Source organism: Phyllobates terribilis, unplaced genomic scaffold (genome assembly GCF_046119375.1).
Source record: "Phyllobates terribilis strain yellow unplaced genomic scaffold, ASM4611937v1 Scaffold_7820__1_contigs__length_35187, whole genome shotgun sequence".
Lineage (NCBI taxonomy): Eukaryota > Metazoa > Chordata > Amphibia > Anura > Dendrobatidae > Phyllobates > Phyllobates terribilis.
The window spans coordinates 1-18,817 of record NW_027370560.1 but is presented as its reverse complement, the minus strand read 5'-3'; the positions used below and the strand labels follow the sequence as shown (position 1 = coordinate 18,817).

General features: G+C 45.1%; 14 non-coding genes across 14 annotated transcripts; all 14 read left to right on the top strand.

Moving 5' to 3' along the window:
- Positions 1-646: 646 nt before the first annotated feature.
- LOC141251951 (U2 spliceosomal RNA) lies at positions 647-837 on the top strand. The gene has a single exon (XR_012313446.1). It is a non-coding gene; the product is annotated as a U2 spliceosomal RNA (small nuclear RNA).
- Positions 838-1,952: 1,115 nt separating this feature from the next.
- LOC141251950 (U2 spliceosomal RNA) lies at positions 1,953-2,143 on the top strand. The gene has a single exon (XR_012313445.1). It is a non-coding gene; the product is annotated as a U2 spliceosomal RNA (small nuclear RNA).
- A 1,115-nt stretch (positions 2,144-3,258) lies between these two features.
- Positions 3,259-3,449, top strand: LOC141251966 (U2 spliceosomal RNA). Its single transcript, XR_012313460.1, has one exon. It is a non-coding gene; the product is annotated as a U2 spliceosomal RNA (small nuclear RNA).
- A 1,115-nt stretch (positions 3,450-4,564) lies between these two features.
- LOC141251949 (U2 spliceosomal RNA) lies at positions 4,565-4,755 on the top strand. The gene has a single exon (XR_012313444.1). It is a non-coding gene; the product is annotated as a U2 spliceosomal RNA (small nuclear RNA).
- Positions 4,756-5,870: 1,115 nt separating this feature from the next.
- Positions 5,871-6,061, top strand: LOC141251948 (U2 spliceosomal RNA). The gene has a single exon (XR_012313443.1). It is a non-coding gene; the product is annotated as a U2 spliceosomal RNA (small nuclear RNA).
- Positions 6,062-7,176: 1,115 nt separating this feature from the next.
- On the top strand, positions 7,177-7,367 carry LOC141251947 (U2 spliceosomal RNA). The gene has a single exon (XR_012313442.1). It is a non-coding gene; the product is annotated as a U2 spliceosomal RNA (small nuclear RNA).
- A 1,115-nt stretch (positions 7,368-8,482) lies between these two features.
- Positions 8,483-8,673, top strand: LOC141251946 (U2 spliceosomal RNA). Its single transcript, XR_012313440.1, has one exon. It is a non-coding gene; the product is annotated as a U2 spliceosomal RNA (small nuclear RNA).
- Positions 8,674-9,788: 1,115 nt separating this feature from the next.
- On the top strand, positions 9,789-9,979 carry LOC141251945 (U2 spliceosomal RNA). Its single transcript, XR_012313439.1, has one exon. It is a non-coding gene; the product is annotated as a U2 spliceosomal RNA (small nuclear RNA).
- Positions 9,980-11,094: 1,115 nt separating this feature from the next.
- Positions 11,095-11,285, top strand: LOC141251944 (U2 spliceosomal RNA). Its single transcript, XR_012313438.1, has one exon. It is a non-coding gene; the product is annotated as a U2 spliceosomal RNA (small nuclear RNA).
- Positions 11,286-12,400: 1,115 nt separating this feature from the next.
- Positions 12,401-12,591, top strand: LOC141251971 (U2 spliceosomal RNA). Its single transcript, XR_012313466.1, has one exon. It is a non-coding gene; the product is annotated as a U2 spliceosomal RNA (small nuclear RNA).
- A 1,115-nt stretch (positions 12,592-13,706) lies between these two features.
- On the top strand, positions 13,707-13,897 carry LOC141251970 (U2 spliceosomal RNA). The gene has a single exon (XR_012313465.1). It is a non-coding gene; the product is annotated as a U2 spliceosomal RNA (small nuclear RNA).
- A 1,115-nt stretch (positions 13,898-15,012) lies between these two features.
- On the top strand, positions 15,013-15,203 carry LOC141251967 (U2 spliceosomal RNA). The gene has a single exon (XR_012313461.1). It is a non-coding gene; the product is annotated as a U2 spliceosomal RNA (small nuclear RNA).
- A 1,115-nt stretch (positions 15,204-16,318) lies between these two features.
- Positions 16,319-16,509, top strand: LOC141251955 (U2 spliceosomal RNA). Its single transcript, XR_012313449.1, has one exon. It is a non-coding gene; the product is annotated as a U2 spliceosomal RNA (small nuclear RNA).
- Positions 16,510-17,624: 1,115 nt separating this feature from the next.
- Positions 17,625-17,815, top strand: LOC141251943 (U2 spliceosomal RNA). Its single transcript, XR_012313437.1, has one exon. It is a non-coding gene; the product is annotated as a U2 spliceosomal RNA (small nuclear RNA).
- The last annotated feature ends 1,002 nt before the right edge of the window (positions 17,816-18,817 follow it).

Genomic DNA, 18,817 nt, shown 5'->3' with positions numbered 1-18,817 from the left:
CTACAATGCCTTTTCTGAAACGTTGTCTCCTTCTGCTGGAACACTGACTTCTTTCATTTAATGCCTGCAGACTATAAAAGAGAACCCAACCCAAAAAGTTTGGTTGATTAGTCTGTGGCATTCTGTTAAACTGTTGCTTATGGCGGTCTCTGTGAGCTTCTCAGCGACATTCAGCCAGCCAGGTATCCTGCCTGCAGTAGATGGAATGTGGCAATGGAACGCTGGCTGCGCGTGTCATAATAGGCTCTGAGCCTTTATATACCTGTGCACAGCAGCAGCCACCTTCAGTCTGCTGCTGGACAGCCAGCAGCAGCAGCAGCAGGAGAGGTATGTAATCAGGAGCCCTCCTGCTAAGGGTAGACAGCTGCTCGTTCCACCCCACCCCCCGCCTTAATTGGTTCTCCTCCCTTCCAACGGTGTTGAGGCGGGTGGGAACAGCAGGGGGTGAAGGTGCTGTGTTTAAAGAGGTGGAGTTATGCAGATCTAAAACGCGTGGATTGCAGCAGCAGCAAGCCGAAAAGTGCAGGCATGTAAGGGATCTAGAGGTTGACAACATGTCTTCTTAACGGGAGTCCAGGAGCTCATCTCCACAAATGGACTTTTCAGGATCCTTGGGTGGCTCCGTAGTTTGAAACCAATTCTGGTTATCGCTTCTCGGCCTTTTGGCTAAGATCAAGTGTAGTATCTGTTCTTATCAGTTTAATATCTGATACGTCCCCTATCTGGGGACCATATATTAAATGGATTTTTAGAACAGGGAGATGGAAAAAGAGCTTGCTCTGTCCACTCCACGCATTGACCTGGTATTGCAGTATCTCCAGGACCGGTGCACCCCTTCTTTAATGCAGTTTCTAAAATCAGAAAGAATTGAATTCAATGTTTTTTGTTCATTTTGCTTGTTTGTCGGATTTTGGGATGGACTCTTTGGCTTTGCTTTTCTTCTCCTCATTGGATTTTTCATGTTCAAAGTTGCAGAAGCCAGATTACAAGCTCATTTTGGTTCATCTTCAGCAACTGTGCATTGCATTGCCATGTAATGTGATGCAATGCTATCTTTCTAGCTCTCCCTTTTTACTTCCTTTTGGATAAACAGACATATTAGGCAAGCATTTTGGAGCTTTCACCTAAATAACTACAGGTGGTGAGATAAGCTGCACAATATAATTGACCTTTCAGTATATTGTTGCACACACACCATCTATTTAGCAAATGCCCTTGTTATCAACAGCAGCCTTTTAAACTCACCTGAGCTAACAGGTATGTGCGCTGGTTACTCTGCTGCGCTTAAAATTTCTTTTTTGGTTTGCTACAATGCCTTTTCTGAAACGTTGTCTCCTTCTGCTGGAACACTGACTTCTTTCATTTAATGCCTGCAGACTATAAAAGAGAACCCAACCCAAAAAGTTTGGTTGATTAGTCTGTGGCATTCTGTTAAACTGTTGCTTATGGCGGTCTCTGTGAGCTTCTCAGCGACATTCAGCCAGCCAGGTATCCTGCCTGCAGTAGATGGAATGTGGCAATGGAACGCTGGCTGCGCGTGTCATAATAGGCTCTGAGCCTTTATATACCTGTGCACAGCAGCAGCCACCTTCAGTCTGCTGCTGGACAGCCAGCAGCAGCAGCAGCAGGAGAGGTATGTAATCAGGAGCCCTCCTGCTAAGGGTAGACAGCTGCTCGTTCCACCCCACCCCCCGCCTTAATTGGTTCTCCTCCCTTCCAACGGTGTTGAGGCGGGTGGGAACAGCAGGGGGTGAAGGTGCTGTGTTTAAAGAGGTGGAGTTATGCAGATCTAAAACGCGTGGATTGCAGCAGCAGCAAGCCGAAAAGTGCAGGCATGTAAGGGATCTAGAGGTTGACAACATGTCTTCTTAACGGGAGTCCAGGAGCTCATCTCCACAAATGGACTTTTCAGGATCCTTGGGTGGCTCCGTAGTTTGAAACCAATTCTGGTTATCGCTTCTCGGCCTTTTGGCTAAGATCAAGTGTAGTATCTGTTCTTATCAGTTTAATATCTGATACGTCCCCTATCTGGGGACCATATATTAAATGGATTTTTAGAACAGGGAGATGGAAAAAGAGCTTGCTCTGTCCACTCCACGCATTGACCTGGTATTGCAGTATCTCCAGGACCGGTGCACCCCTTCTTTAATGCAGTTTCTAAAATCAGAAAGAATTGAATTCAATGTTTTTTGTTCATTTTGCTTGTTTGTCGGATTTTGGGATGGACTCTTTGGCTTTGCTTTTCTTCTCCTCATTGGATTTTTCATGTTCAAAGTTGCAGAAGCCAGATTACAAGCTCATTTTGGTTCATCTTCAGCAACTGTGCATTGCATTGCCATGTAATGTGATGCAATGCTATCTTTCTAGCTCTCCCTTTTTACTTCCTTTTGGATAAACAGACATATTAGGCAAGCATTTTGGAGCTTTCACCTAAATAACTACAGGTGGTGAGATAAGCTGCACAATATAATTGACCTTTCAGTATATTGTTGCACACACACCATCTATTTAGCAAATGCCCTTGTTATCAACAGCAGCCTTTTAAACTCACCTGAGCTAACAGGTATGTGCGCTGGTTACTCTGCTGCGCTTAAAATTTCTTTTTTGGTTTGCTACAATGCCTTTTCTGAAACGTTGTCTCCTTCTGCTGGAACACTGACTTCTTTCATTTAATGCCTGCAGACTATAAAAGAGAACCCAACCCAAAAAGTTTGGTTGATTAGTCTGTGGCATTCTGTTAAACTGTTGCTTATGGCGGTCTCTGTGAGCTTCTCAGCGACATTCAGCCAGCCAGGTATCCTGCCTGCAGTAGATGGAATGTGGCAATGGAACGCTGGCTGCGCGTGTCATAATAGGCTCTGAGCCTTTATATACCTGTGCACAGCAGCAGCCACCTTCAGTCTGCTGCTGGACAGCCAGCAGCAGCAGCAGCAGGAGAGGTATGTAATCAGGAGCCCTCCTGCTAAGGGTAGACAGCTGCTCGTTCCACCCCACCCCCCGCCTTAATTGGTTCTCCTCCCTTCCAACGGTGTTGAGGCGGGTGGGAACAGCAGGGGGTGAAGGTGCTGTGTTTAAAGAGGTGGAGTTATGCAGATCTAAAACGCGTGGATTGCAGCAGCAGCAAGCCGAAAAGTGCAGGCATGTAAGGGATCTAGAGGTTGACAACATGTCTTCTTAACGGGAGTCCAGGAGCTCATCTCCACAAATGGACTTTTCAGGATCCTTGGGTGGCTCCGTAGTTTGAAACCAATTCTGGTTATCGCTTCTCGGCCTTTTGGCTAAGATCAAGTGTAGTATCTGTTCTTATCAGTTTAATATCTGATACGTCCCCTATCTGGGGACCATATATTAAATGGATTTTTAGAACAGGGAGATGGAAAATGAGCTTGCTCTGTCCACTCCACGCATTGACCTGGTATTGCAGTATCTCCAGGACCGGTGCACCCCTTCTTTAATGCAGTTTCTAAAATCAGAAAGAATTGAATTCAATGTTTTTTGTTCATTTTGCTTGTTTGTCGGATTTTGGGATGGACTCTTTGGCTTTGCTTTTCTTCTCCTCATTGGATTTTTCATGTTCAAAGTTGCAGAAGCCAGATTACAAGCTCATTTTGGTTCATCTTCAGCAACTGTGCATTGCATTGCCATGTAATGTGATGCAATGCTATCTTTCTAGCTCTCCCTTTTTACTTCCTTTTGGATAAACAGACATATTAGGCAAGCATTTTGGAGCTTTCACCTAAATAACTACAGGTGGTGAGATAAGCTGCACAATATAATTGACCTTTCAGTATATTGTTGCACACACACCATCTATTTAGCAAATGCCCTTGTTATCAACAGCAGCCTTTTAAACTCACCTGAGCTAACAGGTATGTGCGCTGGTTACTCTGCTGCGCTTAAAATTTCTTTTTTGGTTTGCTACAATGCCTTTTCTGAAACGTTGTCTCCTTCTGCTGGAACACTGACTTCTTTCATTTAATGCCTGCAGACTATAAAAGAGAACCCAACCCAAAAAGTTTGGTTGATTAGTCTGTGGCATTCTGTTAAACTGTTGCTTATGGCGGTCTCTGTGAGCTTCTCAGCGACATTCAGCCAGCCAGGTATCCTGCCTGCAGTAGATGGAATGTGGCAATGGAACGCTGGCTGCGCGTGTCATAATAGGCTCTGAGCCTTTATATACCTGTGCACAGCAGCAGCCACCTTCAGTCTGCTGCTGGACAGCCAGCAGCAGCAGCAGCAGGAGAGGTATGTAATCAGGAGCCCTCCTGCTAAGGGTAGACAGCTGCTCGTTCCACCCCACCCCCCGCCTTAATTGGTTCTCCTCCCTTCCAACGGTGTTGAGGCGGGTGGGAACAGCAGGGGGTGAAGGTGCTGTGTTTAAAGAGGTGGAGTTATGCAGATCTAAAACGCGTGGATTGCAGCAGCAGCAAGCCGAAAAGTGCAGGCATGTAAGGGATCTAGAGGTTGACAACATGTCTTCTTAACGGGAGTCCAGGAGCTCATCTCCACAAATGGACTTTTCAGGATCCTTGGGTGGCTCCGTAGTTTGAAACCAATTCTGGTTATCGCTTCTCGGCCTTTTGGCTAAGATCAAGTGTAGTATCTGTTCTTATCAGTTTAATATCTGATACGTCCCCTATCTGGGGACCATATATTAAATGGATTTTTAGAACAGGGAGATGGAAAAAGAGCTTGCTCTGTCCACTCCACGCATTGACCTGGTATTGCAGTATCTCCAGGACCGGTGCACCCCTTCTTTAATGCAGTTTCTAAAATCAGAAAGAATTGAATTCAATGTTTTTTGTTCATTTTGCTTGTTTGTCGGATTTTGGGATGGACTCTTTGGCTTTGCTTTTCTTCTCCTCATTGGATTTTTCATGTTCAAAGTTGCAGAAGCCAGATTACAAGCTCATTTTGGTTCATCTTCAGCAACTGTGCATTGCATTGCCATGTAATGTGATGCAATGCTATCTTTCTAGCTCTCCCTTTTTACTTCCTTTTGGATAAACAGACATATTAGGCAAGCATTTTGGAGCTTTCACCTAAATAACTACAGGTGGTGAGATAAGCTGCACAATATAATTGACCTTTCAGTATATTGTTGCACACACACCATCTATTTAGCAAATGCCCTTGTTATCAACAGCAGCCTTTTAAACTCACCTGAGCTAACAGGTATGTGCGCTGGTTACTCTGCTGCGCTTAAAATTTCTTTTTTGGTTTGCTACAATGCCTTTTCTGAAACGTTGTCTCCTTCTGCTGGAACACTGACTTCTTTCATTTAATGCCTGCAGACTATAAAAGAGAACCCAACCCAAAAAGTTTGGTTGATTAGTCTGTGGCATTCTGTTAAACTGTTGCTTATGGCGGTCTCTGTGAGCTTCTCAGCGACATTCAGCCAGCCAGGTATCCTGCCTGCAGTAGATGGAATGTGGCAATGGAACGCTGGCTGCGCGTGTCATAATAGGCTCTGAGCCTTTATATACCTGTGCACAGCAGCAGCCACCTTCAGTCTGCTGCTGGACAGCCAGCAGCAGCAGCAGCAGGAGAGGTATGTAATCAGGAGCCCTCCTGCTAAGGGTAGACAGCTGCTCGTTCCACCCCACCCCCCGCCTTAATTGGTTCTCCTCCCTTCCAACGGTGTTGAGGCGGGTGGGAACAGCAGGGGGTGAAGGTGCTGTGTTTAAAGAGGTGGAGTTATGCAGATCTAAAACGCGTGGATTGCAGCAGCAGCAAGCCGAAAAGTGCAGGCATGTAAGGGATCTAGAGGTTGACAACATGTCTTCTTAACGGGAGTCCAGGAGCTCATCTCCACAAATGGACTTTTCAGGATCCTTGGGTGGCTCCGTAGTTTGAAACCAATTCTGGTTATCGCTTCTCGGCCTTTTGGCTAAGATCAAGTGTAGTATCTGTTCTTATCAGTTTAATATCTGATACGTCCCCTATCTGGGGACCATATATTAAATGGATTTTTAGAACAGGGAGATGGAAAAAGAGCTTGCTCTGTCCACTCCACGCATTGACCTGGTATTGCAGTATCTCCAGGACCGGTGCACCCCTTCTTTAATGCAGTTTCTAAAATCAGAAAGAATTGAATTCAATGTTTTTTGTTCATTTTGCTTGTTTGTCGGATTTTGGGATGGACTCTTTGGCTTTGCTTTTCTTCTCCTCATTGGATTTTTCATGTTCAAAGTTGCAGAAGCCAGATTACAAGCTCATTTTGGTTCATCTTCAGCAACTGTGCATTGCATTGCCATGTAATGTGATGCAATGCTATCTTTCTAGCTCTCCCTTTTTACTTCCTTTTGGATAAACAGACATATTAGGCAAGCATTTTGGAGCTTTCACCTAAATAACTACAGGTGGTGAGATAAGCTGCACAATATAATTGACCTTTCAGTATATTGTTGCACACACACCATCTATTTAGCAAATGCCCTTGTTATCAACAGCAGCCTTTTAAACTCACCTGAGCTAACAGGTATGTGCGCTGGTTACTCTGCTGCGCTTAAAATTTCTTTTTTGGTTTGCTACAATGCCTTTTCTGAAACGTTGTCTCCTTCTGCTGGAACACTGACTTCTTTCATTTAATGCCTGCAGACTATAAAAGAGAACCCAACCCAAAAAGTTTGGTTGATTAGTCTGTGGCATTCTGTTAAACTGTTGCTTATGGCGGTCTCTGTGAGCTTCTCAGCGACATTCAGCCAGCCAGGTATCCTGCCTGCAGTAGATGGAATGTGGCAATGGAACGCTGGCTGCGCGTGTCATAATAGGCTCTGAGCCTTTATATACCTGTGCACAGCAGCAGCCACCTTCAGTCTGCTGCTGGACAGCCAGCAGCAGCAGCAGCAGGAGAGGTATGTAATCAGGAGCCCTCCTGCTAAGGGTAGACAGCTGCTCGTTCCACCCCACCCCCCGCCTTAATTGGTTCTCCTCCCTTCCAACGGTGTTGAGGCGGGTGGGAACAGCAGGGGGTGAAGGTGCTGTGTTTAAAGAGGTGGAGTTATGCAGATCTAAAACGCGTGGATTGCAGCAGCAGCAAGCCGAAAAGTGCAGGCATGTAAGGGATCTAGAGGTTGACAACATGTCTTCTTAACGGGAGTCCAGGAGCTCATCTCCACAAATGGACTTTTCAGGATCCTTGGGTGGCTCCGTAGTTTGAAACCAATTCTGGTTATCGCTTCTCGGCCTTTTGGCTAAGATCAAGTGTAGTATCTGTTCTTATCAGTTTAATATCTGATACGTCCCCTATCTGGGGACCATATATTAAATGGATTTTTAGAACAGGGAGATGGAAAAAGAGCTTGCTCTGTCCACTCCACGCATTGACCTGGTATTGCAGTATCTCCAGGACCGGTGCACCCCTTCTTTAATGCAGTTTCTAAAATCAGAAAGAATTGAATTCAATGTTTTTTGTTCATTTTGCTTGTTTGTCGGATTTTGGGATGGACTCTTTGGCTTTGCTTTTCTTCTCCTCATTGGATTTTTCATGTTCAAAGTTGCAGAAGCCAGATTACAAGCTCATTTTGGTTCATCTTCAGCAACTGTGCATTGCATTGCCATGTAATGTGATGCAATGCTATCTTTCTAGCTCTCCCTTTTTACTTCCTTTTGGATAAACAGACATATTAGGCAAGCATTTTGGAGCTTTCACCTAAATAACTACAGGTGGTGAGATAAGCTGCACAATATAATTGACCTTTCAGTATATTGTTGCACACACACCATCTATTTAGCAAATGCCCTTGTTATCAACAGCAGCCTTTTAAACTCACCTGAGCTAACAGGTATGTGCGCTGGTTACTCTGCTGCGCTTAAAATTTCTTTTTTGGTTTGCTACAATGCCTTTTCTGAAACGTTGTCTCCTTCTGCTGGAACACTGACTTCTTTCATTTAATGCCTGCAGACTATAAAAGAGAACCCAACCCAAAAAGTTTGGTTGATTAGTCTGTGGCATTCTGTTAAACTGTTGCTTATGGCGGTCTCTGTGAGCTTCTCAGCGACATTCAGCCAGCCAGGTATCCTGCCTGCAGTAGATGGAATGTGGCAATGGAACGCTGGCTGCGCGTGTCATAATAGGCTCTGAGCCTTTATATACCTGTGCACAGCAGCAGCCACCTTCAGTCTGCTGCTGGACAGCCAGCAGCAGCAGCAGCAGGAGAGGTATGTAATCAGGAGCCCTCCTGCTAAGGGTAGACAGCTGCTCGTTCCACCCCACCCCCCGCCTTAATTGGTTCTCCTCCCTTCCAACGGTGTTGAGGCGGGTGGGAACAGCAGGGGGTGAAGGTGCTGTGTTTAAAGAGGTGGAGTTATGCAGATCTAAAACGCGTGGATTGCAGCAGCAGCAAGCCGAAAAGTGCAGGCATGTAAGGGATCTAGAGGTTGACAACATGTCTTCTTAACGGGAGTCCAGGAGCTCATCTCCACAAATGGACTTTTCAGGATCCTTGGGTGGCTCCGTAGTTTGAAACCAATTCTGGTTATCGCTTCTCGGCCTTTTGGCTAAGATCAAGTGTAGTATCTGTTCTTATCAGTTTAATATCTGATACGTCCCCTATCTGGGGACCATATATTAAATGGATTTTTAGAACAGGGAGATGGAAAAAGAGCTTGCTCTGTCCACTCCACGCATTGACCTGGTATTGCAGTATCTCCAGGACCGGTGCACCCCTTCTTTAATGCAGTTTCTAAAATCAGAAAGAATTGAATTCAATGTTTTTTGTTCATTTTGCTTGTTTGTCGGATTTTGGGATGGACTCTTTGGCTTTGCTTTTCTTCTCCTCATTGGATTTTTCATGTTCAAAGTTGCAGAAGCCAGATTACAAGCTCATTTTGGTTCATCTTCAGCAACTGTGCATTGCATTGCCATGTAATGTGATGCAATGCTATCTTTCTAGCTCTCCCTTTTTACTTCCTTTTGGATAAACAGACATATTAGGCAAGCATTTTGGAGCTTTCACCTAAATAACTACAGGTGGTGAGATAAGCTGCACAATATAATTGACCTTTCAGTATATTGTTGCACACACACCATCTATTTAGCAAATGCCCTTGTTATCAACAGCAGCCTTTTAAACTCACCTGAGCTAACAGGTATGTGCGCTGGTTACTCTGCTGCGCTTAAAATTTCTTTTTTGGTTTGCTACAATGCCTTTTCTGAAACGTTGTCTCCTTCTGCTGGAACACTGACTTCTTTCATTTAATGCCTGCAGACTATAAAAGAGAACCCAACCCAAAAAGTTTGGTTGATTAGTCTGTGGCATTCTGTTAAACTGTTGCTTATGGCGGTCTCTGTGAGCTTCTCAGCGACATTCAGCCAGCCAGGTATCCTGCCTGCAGTAGATGGAATGTGGCAATGGAACGCTGGCTGCGCGTGTCATAATAGGCTCTGAGCCTTTATATACCTGTGCACAGCAGCAGCCACCTTCAGTCTGCTGCTGGACAGCCAGCAGCAGCAGCAGCAGGAGAGGTATGTAATCAGGAGCCCTCCTGCTAAGGGTAGACAGCTGCTCGTTCCACCCCACCCCCCGCCTTAATTGGTTCTCCTCCCTTCCAACGGTGTTGAGGCGGGTGGGAACAGCAGGGGGTGAAGGTGCTGTGTTTAAAGAGGTGGAGTTATGCAGATCTAAAACGCGTGGATTGCAGCAGCAGCAAGCCGAAAAGTGCAGGCATGTAAGGGATCTAGAGGTTGACAACATGTCTTCTTAACGGGAGTCCAGGAGCTCATCTCCACAAATGGACTTTTCAGGATCCTTGGGTGGCTCCGTAGTTTGAAACCAATTCTGGTTATCGCTTCTCGGCCTTTTGGCTAAGATCAAGTGTAGTATCTGTTCTTATCAGTTTAATATCTGATACGTCCCCTATCTGGGGACCATATATTAAATGGATTTTTAGAACAGGGAGATGGAAAAAGAGCTTGCTCTGTCCACTCCACGCATTGACCTGGTATTGCAGTATCTCCAGGACCGGTGCACCCCTTCTTTAATGCAGTTTCTAAAATCAGAAAGAATTGAATTCAATGTTTTTTGTTCATTTTGCTTGTTTGTCGGATTTTGGGATGGACTCTTTGGCTTTGCTTTTCTTCTCCTCATTGGATTTTTCATGTTCAAAGTTGCAGAAGCCAGATTACAAGCTCATTTTGGTTCATCTTCAGCAACTGTGCATTGCATTGCCATGTAATGTGATGCAATGCTATCTTTCTAGCTCTCCCTTTTTACTTCCTTTTGGATAAACAGACATATTAGGCAAGCATTTTGGAGCTTTCACCTAAATAACTACAGGTGGTGAGATAAGCTGCACAATATAATTGACCTTTCAGTATATTGTTGCACACACACCATCTATTTAGCAAATGCCCTTGTTATCAACAGCAGCCTTTTAAACTCACCTGAGCTAACAGGTATGTGCGCTGGTTACTCTGCTGCGCTTAAAATTTCTTTTTTGGTTTGCTACAATGCCTTTTCTGAAACGTTGTCTCCTTCTGCTGGAACACTGACTTCTTTCATTTAATGCCTGCAGACTATAAAAGAGAACCCAACCCAAAAAGTTTGGTTGATTAGTCTGTGGCATTCTGTTAAACTGTTGCTTATGGCGGTCTCTGTGAGCTTCTCAGCGACATTCAGCCAGCCAGGTATCCTGCCTGCAGTAGATGGAATGTGGCAATGGAACGCTGGCTGCGCGTGTCATAATAGGCTCTGAGCCTTTATATACCTGTGCACAGCAGCAGCCACCTTCAGTCTGCTGCTGGACAGCCAGCAGCAGCAGCAGCAGGAGAGGTATGTAATCAGGAGCCCTCCTGCTAAGGGTAGACAGCTGCTCGTTCCACCCCACCCCCCGCCTTAATTGGTTCTCCTCCCTTCCAACGGTGTTGAGGCGGGTGGGAACAGCAGGGGGTGAAGGTGCTGTGTTTAAAGAGGTGGAGTTATGCAGATCTAAAACGCGTGGATTGCAGCAGCAGCAAGCCGAAAAGTGCAGGCATGTAAGGGATCTAGAGGTTGACAACATGTCTTCTTAACGGGAGTCCAGGAGCTCATCTCCACAAATGGACTTTTCAGGATCCTTGGGTGGCTCCGTAGTTTGAAACCAATTCTGGTTATCGCTTCTCGGCCTTTTGGCTAAGATCAAGTGTAGTATCTGTTCTTATCAGTTTAATATCTGATACGTCCCCTATCTGGGGACCATATATTAAATGGATTTTTAGAACAGGGAGATGGAAAAAGAGCTTGCTCTGTCCACTCCACGCATTGACCTGGTATTGCAGTATCTCCAGGACCGGTGCACCCCTTCTTTAATGCAGTTTCTAAAATCAGAAAGAATTGAATTCAATGTTTTTTGTTCATTTTGCTTGTTTGTCGGATTTTGGGATGGACTCTTTGGCTTTGCTTTTCTTCTCCTCATTGGATTTTTCATGTTCAAAGTTGCAGAAGCCAGATTACAAGCTCATTTTGGTTCATCTTCAGCAACTGTGCATTGCATTGCCATGTAATGTGATGCAATGCTATCTTTCTAGCTCTCCCTTTTTACTTCCTTTTGGATAAACAGACATATTAGGCAAGCATTTTGGAGCTTTCACCTAAATAACTACAGGTGGTGAGATAAGCTGCACAATATAATTGACCTTTCAGTATATTGTTGCACACACACCATCTATTTAGCAAATGCCCTTGTTATCAACAGCAGCCTTTTAAACTCACCTGAGCTAACAGGTATGTGCGCTGGTTACTCTGCTGCGCTTAAAATTTCTTTTTTGGTTTGCTACAATGCCTTTTCTGAAACGTTGTCTCCTTCTGCTGGAACACTGACTTCTTTCATTTAATGCCTGCAGACTATAAAAGAGAACCCAACCCAAAAAGTTTGGTTGATTAGTCTGTGGCATTCTGTTAAACTGTTGCTTATGGCGGTCTCTGTGAGCTTCTCAGCGACATTCAGCCAGCCAGGTATCCTGCCTGCAGTAGATGGAATGTGGCAATGGAACGCTGGCTGCGCGTGTCATAATAGGCTCTGAGCCTTTATATACCTGTGCACAGCAGCAGCCACCTTCAGTCTGCTGCTGGACAGCCAGCAGCAGCAGCAGCAGGAGAGGTATGTAATCAGGAGCCCTCCTGCTAAGGGTAGACAGCTGCTCGTTCCACCCCACCCCCCGCCTTAATTGGTTCTCCTCCCTTCCAACGGTGTTGAGGCGGGTGGGAACAGCAGGGGGTGAAGGTGCTGTGTTTAAAGAGGTGGAGTTATGCAGATCTAAAACGCGTGGATTGCAGCAGCAGCAAGCCGAAAAGTGCAGGCATGTAAGGGATCTAGAGGTTGACAACATGTCTTCTTAACGGGAGTCCAGGAGCTCATCTCCACAAATGGACTTTTCAGGATCCTTGGGTGGCTCCGTAGTTTGAAACCAATTCTGGTTATCGCTTCTCGGCCTTTTGGCTAAGATCAAGTGTAGTATCTGTTCTTATCAGTTTAATATCTGATACGTCCCCTATCTGGGGACCATATATTAAATGGATTTTTAGAACAGGGAGATGGAAAAAGAGCTTGCTCTGTCCACTCCACGCATTGACCTGGTATTGCAGTATCTCCAGGACCGGTGCACCCCTTCTTTAATGCAGTTTCTAAAATCAGAAAGAATTGAATTCAATGTTTTTTGTTCATTTTGCTTGTTTGTCGGATTTTGGGATGGACTCTTTGGCTTTGCTTTTCTTCTCCTCATTGGATTTTTCATGTTCAAAGTTGCAGAAGCCAGATTACAAGCTCATTTTGGTTCATCTTCAGCAACTGTGCATTGCATTGCCATGTAATGTGATGCAATGCTATCTTTCTAGCTCTCCCTTTTTACTTCCTTTTGGATAAACAGACATATTAGGCAAGCATTTTGGAGCTTTCACCTAAATAACTACAGGTGGTGAGATAAGCTGCACAATATAATTGACCTTTCAGTATATTGTTGCACACACACCATCTATTTAGCAAATGCCCTTGTTATCAACAGCAGCCTTTTAAACTCACCTGAGCTAACAGGTATGTGCGCTGGTTACTCTGCTGCGCTTAAAATTTCTTTTTTGGTTTGCTACAATGCCTTTTCTGAAACGTTGTCTCCTTCTGCTGGAACACTGACTTCTTTCATTTAATGCCTGCAGACTATAAAAGAGAACCCAACCCAAAAAGTTTGGTTGATTAGTCTGTGGCATTCTGTTAAACTGTTGCTTATGGCGGTCTCTGTGAGCTTCTCAGCGACATTCAGCCAGCCAGGTATCCTGCCTGCAGTAGATGGAATGTGGCAATGGAACGCTGGCTGCGCGTGTCATAATAGGCTCTGAGCCTTTATATACCTGTGCACAGCAGCAGCCACCTTCAGTCTGCTGCTGGACAGCCAGCAGCAGCAGCAGCAGGAGAGGTATGTAATCAGGAGCCCTCCTGCTAAGGGTAGACAGCTGCTCGTTCCACCCCACCCCCCGCCTTAATTGGTTCTCCTCCCTTCCAACGGTGTTGAGGCGGGTGGGAACAGCAGGGGGTGAAGGTGCTGTGTTTAAAGAGGTGGAGTTATGCAGATCTAAAACGCGTGGATTGCAGCAGCAGCAAGCCGAAAAGTGCAGGCATGTAAGGGATCTAGAGGTTGACAACATGTCTTCTTAACGGGAGTCCAGGAGCTCATCTCCACAAATGGACTTTTCAGGATCCTTGGGTGGCTCCGTAGTTTGAAACCAATTCTGGTTATCGCTTCTCGGCCTTTTGGCTAAGATCAAGTGTAGTATCTGTTCTTATCAGTTTAATATCTGATACGTCCCCTATCTGGGGACCATATATTAAATGGATTTTTAGAACAGGGAGATGGAAAAAGAGCTTGCTCTGTCCACTCCACGCATTGACCTGGTATTGCAGTATCTCCAGGACCGGTGCACCCCTTCTTTAATGCAGTTTCTAAAATCAGAAAGAATTGAATTCAATGTTTTTTGTTCATTTTGCTTGTTTGTCGGATTTTGGGATGGACTCTTTGGCTTTGCTTTTCTTCTCCTCATTGGATTTTTCATGTTCAAAGTTGCAGAAGCCAGATTACAAGCTCATTTTGGTTCATCTTCAGCAACTGTGCATTGCATTGCCATGTAATGTGATGCAATGCTATCTTTCTAGCTCTCCCTTTTTACTTCCTTTTGGATAAACAGACATATTAGGCAAGCATTTTGGAGCTTTCACCTAAATAACTACAGGTGGTGAGATAAGCTGCACAATATAATTGACCTTTCAGTATATTGTTGCACACACACCATCTATTTAGCAAATGCCCTTGTTATCAACAGCAGCCTTTTAAACTCACCTGAGCTAACAGGTATGTGCGCTGGTTACTCTGCTGCGCTTAAAATTTCTTTTTTGGTTTGCTACAATGCCTTTTCTGAAACGTTGTCTCCTTCTGCTGGAACACTGACTTCTTTCATTTAATGCCTGCAGACTATAAAAGAGAACCCAACCCAAAAAGTTTGGTTGATTAGTCTGTGGCATTCTGTTAAACTGTTGCTTATGGCGGTCTCTGTGAGCTTCTCAGCGACATTCAGCCAGCCAGGTATCCTGCCTGCAGTAGATGGAATGTGGCAATGGAACGCTGGCTGCGCGTGTCATAATAGGCTCTGAGCCTTTATATACCTGTGCACAGCAGCAGCCACCTTCAGTCTGCTGCTGGACAGCCAGCAGCAGCAGCAGCAGGAGAGGTATGTAATCAGGAGCCCTCCTGCTAAGGGTAGACAGCTGCTCGTTCCACCCCACCCCCCGCCTTAATTGGTTCTCCTCCCTTCCAACGGTGTTGAGGCGGGTGGGAACAGCAGGGGGTGAAGGTGCTGTGTTTAAAGAGGTGGAGTTATGCAGATCTAAAACGCGTGGATTGCAGCAGCAGCAAGCCGAAAAGTGCAGGCATGTAAGGGATCTAGAGGTTGACAACATGTCTTCTTAACGGGAGTCCAGGAGCTCATCTCCACAAATGGACTTTTCAGGATCCTTGGGTGGCTCCGTAGTTTGAAACCAATTCTGGTTATCGCTTCTCGGCCTTTTGGCTAAGATCAAGTGTAGTATCTGTTCTTATCAGTTTAATATCTGATACGTCCCCTATCTGGGGACCATATATTAAATGGATTTTTAGAACAGGGAGATGGAAAAAGAGCTTGCTCTGTCCACTCCACGCATTGACCTGGTATTGCAGTATCTCCAGGACCGGTGCACCCCTTCTTTAATGCAGTTTCTAAAATCAGAAAGAATTGAATTCAATGTTTTTTGTTCATTTTGCTTGTTTGTCGGATTTTGGGATGGACTCTTTGGCTTTGCTTTTCTTCTCCTCATTGGATTTTTCATGTTCAAAGTTGCAGAAGCCAGATTACAAGCTCATTTTGGTTCATCTTCAGCAACTGTGCATTGCATTGCCATGTAATGTGATGCAATGCTATCTTTCTAGCTCTCCCTTTTTACTTCCTTTTGGATAAACAGACATATTAGGCAAGCATTTTGGAGCTTTCACCTAAATAACTACAGGTGGTGAGATAAGCTGCACAATATAATTGACCTTTCAGTATATTGTTGCACACACACCATCTATTTAGCAAATGCCCTTGTTATCAACAGCAGCCTTTTAAACTCACCTGAGCTAACAGGTATGTGCGCTGGTTACTCTGCTGCGCTTAAAATTTCTTTTTTGGTTTGCTACAATGCCTTTTCTGAAACGTTGTCTCCTTCTGCTGGAACACTGACTTCTTTCATTTAATGCCTGCAGACTATAAAAGAGAACCCAACCCAAAAAGTTTGGTTGATTAGTCTGTGGCATTCTGTTAAACTGTTGCTTATGGCGGTCTCTGTGAGCTTCTCAGCGACATTCAGCCAGCCAGGTATCCTGCCTGCAGTAGATGGAATGTGGCAATGGAACGCTGGCTGCGCGTGTCATAATAGGCTCTGAGCCTTTATATACCTGTGCACAGCAGCAGCCACCTTCAGTCTGCTGCTGGACAGCCAGCAGCAGCAGCAGCAGGAGAGGTATGTAATCAGGAGCCCTCCTGCTAAGGGTAGACAGCTGCTCGTTCCACCCCACCCCCCGCCTTAATTGGTTCTCCTCCCTTCCAATGGTGTTGAGGCGGGTGGGAACAGCAGGGGGTGAAGGTGCTGTGTTTAAAGAGGTGGAGTTATGCAGATCTAAAACGCGTGGATTGCAGCAGCAGCAAGCCGAAAAGTGCAGGCATGTAAGGGATCTAGAGGTTGACAACATGTCTTCTTAACGGGAGTCCAGGAGCTCATCTCCACAAATGGACTTTTCAGGATCCTTGGGTGGCTCCGTAGTTTGAAACCAATTCTGGTTATCGCTTCTCGGCCTTTTGGCTAAGATCAAGTGTAGTATCTGTTCTTATCAGTTTAATATCTGATACGTCCCCTATCTGGGGACCATATATTAAATGGATTTTTAGAACAGGGAGATGGAAAAAGAGCTTGCTCTGTCCACTCCACGCATTGACCTGGTATTGCAGTATCTCCAGGACCGGTGCACCCCTTCTTTAATGCAGTTTCTAAAATCAGAAAGAATTGAATTCAATGTTTTTTGTTCATTTTGCTTGTTTGTCGGATTTTGGGATGGACTCTTTGGCTTTGCTTTTCTTCTCCTCATTGGATTTTTCATGTTCAAAGTTGCAGAAGCCAGATTACAAGCTCATTTTGGTTCATCTTCAGCAACTGTGCATTGCATTGCCATGTAATGTGATGCAATGCTATCTTTCTAGCTCTCCCTTTTTACTTCCTTTTGGATAAACAGACATATTAGGCAAGCATTTTGGAGCTTTCACCTAAATAACTACAGGTGGTGAGATAAGCTGCACAATATAATTGACCTTTCAGTATATTGTTGCACACACACCATCTATTTAGCAAATGCCCTTGTTATCAACAGCAGCCTTTTAAACTCACCTGAGCTAACAGGTATGTGCGCTGGTTACTCTGCTGCGCTTAAAATTTCTTTTTTGGTTTGCTACAATGCCTTTTCTGAAACGTTGTCTCCTTCTGCTGGAACACTGACTTCTTTCATTTAATGCCTGCAGACTATAAAAGAGAACCCAACCCAAAAAGTTTGGTTGATTAGTCTGTGGCATTCTGTTAAACTGTTGCTTATGGCGGTCTCTGTGAGCTTCTCAGCGACATTCAGCCAGCCAGGTATCCTGCCTGCAGTAGATGGAATGTGGCAATGGAACGCTGGCTGCGCGTGTCATAATAGGCTCTGAGCCTTTATATACCTGTGCACAGCAGCAGCCACCTTCAGTCTGCTGCTGGACAGCCAGCAGCAGCAGCAGCAGGAGAGGTATGTAATCAGGAGCCCTCCTGCTAAGGGTAGACAGCTGCTCGTTCCACCCCACCCCCCGCCTTAATTGGTTCTCCTCCCTTCCAACGGTGTTGAGGCGGGTGGGAACAGCAGGGGGTGAAGGTGCTGTGTTTAAAGAGGTGGAGTTATGCAGATCTAAAACGCGTGGATTGCAGCAGCAGCAAGCCGAAAAGTGCAGGCATGTAAGGGATCTAGAGGTTGACAACATGTCTTCTTAACGGGAGTCCAGGAGCTCATCTCCACAAATGGACTTTTCAGGATCCTTGGGTGGCTCCGTAGTTTGAAACCAATTCTGGTTATCGCTTCTCGGCCTTTTGGCTAAGATCAAGTGTAGTATCTGTTCTTATCAGTTTAATATCTGATACGTCCCCTATCTGGGGACCATATATTAAATGGATTTTTAGAACAGGGAGATGGAAAAAGAGCTTGCTCTGTCCACTCCACGCATTGACCTGGTATTGCAGTATCTCCAGGACCGGTGCACCCCTTCTTTAATGCAGTTTCTAAAATCAGAAAGAATTGAATTCAATGTTTTTTGTTCATTTTGCTTGTTTGTCGGATTTTGGGATGGACTCTTTGGCTTTGCTTTTCTTCTCCTCATTGGATTTTTCATGTTCAAAGTTGCAGAAGCCAGATTACAAGCTCATTTTGGTTCATCTTCAGCAACTGTGCATTGCATTGCCATGTAATGTGATGCAATGCTATCTTTCTAGCTCTCCCTTTTTACTTCCTTTTGGATAAACAGACATATTAGGCAAGCATTTTGGAGCTTTCACCTAAATAACTACAGGTGGTGAGATAAGCTGCACAATATAATTGACCTTTCAGTATATTGTTGCACACACACCATCTATTTAGCAAATGCCCTTGTTATCAACAGCAGCCTTTTAAACTCACCTGAGCTAACAGGTATGTGCGCTGGTTACTCTGCTGCGCTTAAAATTTCTTTTTTGGTTTGCTACAATGCCTTTTCTGAAACGTTGTCTCCTTCTGCTGGAACACTGACTTCTTTCATTTAATGCCTGCAGACTATAAAAGAGAACCCAACCCAAAAAGTTTGGTTGATTAGTCTGTGGCATTCTGTTAAACTGTTGCTTATGGCGGTCTCTGTGAGCTTCTCAGCGACATTCAGCCAGCCAGGTATCCTGCCTGCAGTAGATGGAATGTGGCAATGGAACGCTGGCTGCGCGTGTCATAATAGGCTCTGAGCCTTTATATACCTGTGCACAGCAGCAGCCACCTTCAGTCTGCTGCTGGACAGCCAGCAGCAGCAGCAGCAGGAGAGGTATGTAATCAGGAGCCCTCCTGCTAAGGGTAGACAGCTGCTCGTTCCACCCCACCCCCGCCTTAATTGGTTCTCCTCCCTTCCAACGGTGTTGAGGCGGGTGGGAACAGCAGGGGGTGAAGGTGCTGTGTTTAAAGAGGTGGAGTTATGCAGATCTAAAACGCGTGGATTGCAGCAGCAGCAAGCCGAAAAGTGCAGGCATGTAA